This window comes from Propithecus coquereli, unplaced genomic scaffold (genome assembly GCF_000956105.1).
Source record: "Propithecus coquereli isolate 6110/MARCELLA unplaced genomic scaffold, Pcoq_1.0 Scaffold152, whole genome shotgun sequence".
NCBI lineage: Eukaryota > Metazoa > Chordata > Mammalia > Primates > Indriidae > Propithecus > Propithecus coquereli.
Genome location: NW_012139636.1, coordinates 823,762 through 827,158, shown reverse-complemented (window position 1 = coordinate 827,158; position 3,397 = coordinate 823,762).

Genomic DNA, 3,397 nt, shown 5'->3' with positions numbered 1-3,397 from the left:
AAAGAATAATAGTTCATTTCATCAACAAGTCGTGTGTCTTGGGGAAGCAGAGTACACAGCATTATTGTTTGTGAAGCACCAACACACAGAAGGGCATTTTATTTGTGTGCAGATACTATACGTGCAGAGATGGCTATCTGTGCAGATAAATGCTTCGGGGACTGTGAGCTTTAGAAAAATGGGATCTGGCTGAAGTTTCTCCCTCTCCCTGCTCTCTCTGATGCTTTAATCTTTTATGTCCTTACATAGGCCAGATGGAAATGGAAGCTTCCACTCATCTAAGGTGTAGAAGTAAATAAACCAACAAAATTTCAGGGATGAATACACACAGTATTCTACACGCAACAACTTGTCTTTCTGCTGTAATGTAAGTTCTGACTTCCGTGATTAAAAGGTCACTTAGGACTCAGGAAAATGCATGATATTCAGTGACTTTCCAGTGCGTGCAAAGCTCTGTGCTAGGCACCAAGTGTCAGGGTTCCAGTAGCTTTCTAAAGCAAACATCCTGTGAAAAGGATGCTCTAGCCAATAGCCACTGTTATTAGCCTCAGTCCTGAACTTCTCACTTTGATCCCTCTGTCCAAAAAAGCTTGGCTTCTCTCCTCCACATTCTCCCCAGGACTGACTTGATCACATAACCTCTGTGCGTTGTGTCTCTAGGATGGGTCACATTTGGTTGTCTTCTTGGCCACCACCAAGACTTTCCTGGAAAGTGACTACAGTTCTACATTCTGCCCAACCTGAGGACCAGGCTCTCCCGCCCAGCGTGCACTCCCACCAAATGGGTTACTGCTCCCCACTCCCCAGGCAGCACAGGACTCTGAAGATGCAAAAGGTTAAAGAAATGGATGTCATATCCCAAGACTTCCAGAAGTTGATGATCTTGGTAGGGCTACAATCATAGCCACATAAGATGGCACATGTCAAAGGAGTCACATGAGGGAGTGTACTGGAGCCAGAGGAGAGGGAGGTGCAGAGTGGTCAGGAAGAGCACACGAGGAGAGGACCTTGCCTGGGTGGGTTCTAGACAGGTGCAGGTCGTTTCCGAGAGGAGAAACACATTCATGCATTCAGCAAACACGATTTCACATGTACCACATGCCGTAAGGTACAGGGCACTTTAGGTAATACAGGATAAACATGGACACCCAGGAGCTGACAGAAGATGGTACATACACCAGCATCTATAGTGCTTAGATGATTTTGACGAGGGCCAGAAGAGCGATTGTAGAAGCCCCAACTTTCTTTGGAAATTGTCTCCTTCTCCTTTCAACTCCCCTCCCTGCTGCCAAGATCAACAGAGGCGAACCCAGGTGTTATACAAGTGAGCCAAAGACGGCTCATGTATTTGCCCCTATGCTGTTTATTTCTTCACTGAATGCTGAAACCTGTTAGCTCTGCTGGTGCCAAACTCAAATTTTTACATGTCCAGTTATTTTTAAAATAATCAAAGCAAGCATATCTTTAGCCATTTAGAGGCTGCCTGCTTTGCACATCCCACGAAACCATCACCAGCATCTGCTGGCCAATGACAAGATAAAGCCTTGTGTTTATAGGACGCTAAGTGACTACTGCCTCCTGAGCAGTCTGACCCGGAGACTCCCTGCCATGCTGCTGAGCAACAGGCATCACCCAGACACACATACATAAGCCATCCCCCCCACATTCCCCCTCTTCCCTGGGAGTTCCCTTGCCCTCCCTATGACTTTTGTCAGACTCCTGCCATGAGGGACTTTCCCACGTGCAAATCTGTCAGAGTATGGCCCAACAAAGATTTTGTGTGCTTCTGCCACTTTGTGGTCACATCGTTTTCTTTGATCCGCCCCCAAATCTCTGGAACGCCCTACACCAGGCTGCCATGTTTATAGTCATGTGACTTTGCTGGCAAGGCTGATTGAAGGAGGAGGTATACATCCTACCCAAGCTAGGCCAATCAGATTATTTTTCTTGGGAATACAGAATGGAGATGTAGAGAATGTTAAAAGCCAGTTAGACATCCCAGTATCCTTGAATACGTTCTCCCTTCTCCCTCCCCACCCCTGTCAAAAAAAACTAAGTTTGCTTTAAGGGGTCTCTGTTACTTACAATAAAACCACGTTAACTAATTTAAAAAGTTAAATAAAAGGGCTCAGCATAGGGAGAGAGGCATTTCAAGCACTGGTGATCGGGGAAGATTTCACGTAAGAAAGGAACTAGGAATTGGAATTGGGCCTTAAAGACTGAGTTCTTCACAAGCGTGGCATGCCTGCTCAAAGGGAAGCTGGGCCAGGCTAGAGGAAATGGTCACGCTAGAGGGGTGAGGAGACACAGAGGTCACACAGGTAGGCTGAGCCTCAACCGTGGATGCCTGTGGGATCCCAATTTAGCTGAAGGAAACCACAGTTTTCATTTCCCTGACGTCCTGAGGTGTTTGTGGTAAGTGCTGAGGGTAAAGTCTTGGAGTGGAGCTGAGGTGACACAGCTCTGTTCATGCTGCCTCCCTTACCTCCGGGGAAGCTAGGAAGCTGTGGGGAAAAGGTTGTGAAAAGCACCGTGAAGACAGCTGGCTTCTTTAACTACTGATGTATCATCATTTATAAATGAGGACACCCCCCATCATAGTCAATGGAGAGCCACTGAAGCTGTCTGAGCGAGGTGGTATTTTAGGAGGTTTTGGGCAAAGGTGTTCAAGATGGTTTGGAGGAGGAGAGTCTAGACCAGAAGGTCAGCTGTGAAGGGACAAAAGCCTGAGATGATGATGCCACCAATGGGAAGAGAGAGACTAGTGCCCACAGGCCCTCAGGGAAAAAGAGGAGTCAGGGCTGGGACTGACCAGGGTGGCAGGAGGCAGCAATGCCTTCAGACTCTAGGGGTGAAGCCGAGGGAGATTTAAGAACCTAGGCCAGGGCTAAAATTTTGAAAGTTAGTGGAGAGGAGAGTTTTCCTTCTGGTAATAGCAGAGTAGTTTCTCATAGAACACTCTTTTTACAGACAACTATCAACTTAGTTTTAAAAACAATCAAATGAGTAAATAAACAAACAATAATACCTGAAGGCAGTGAAGAGCACAAAAGCAGCAAAAACTATAGGGGAGTCAAAAGAAAAGGAAGAGCAATGGGTGAAATGTCTGGGTTTTTTGTTTTTAAGACTTTTCGCTAGTCAGTGCCACATTGGGGCATTTAAAATTTGAATAGAAACCCAAGGTTTCACTAGCTTGAAGAATCAAAAGACAGACTTTGGGGCAACCAAAAAAGCTAGAAAGTGAAAAGTAAAATCCCAGAAAGAAGAGTCTGAGAGGGGAAAGCCCCAGTTTTGTGTAAAAACTGCTCAAATCTGGCTATACACATGTGGGGAAGATTACAAGCAAAGGCTAAAAAAAATAAAAAGAGATTTAGCTGCTTCCCACTGCAAGAAAGAC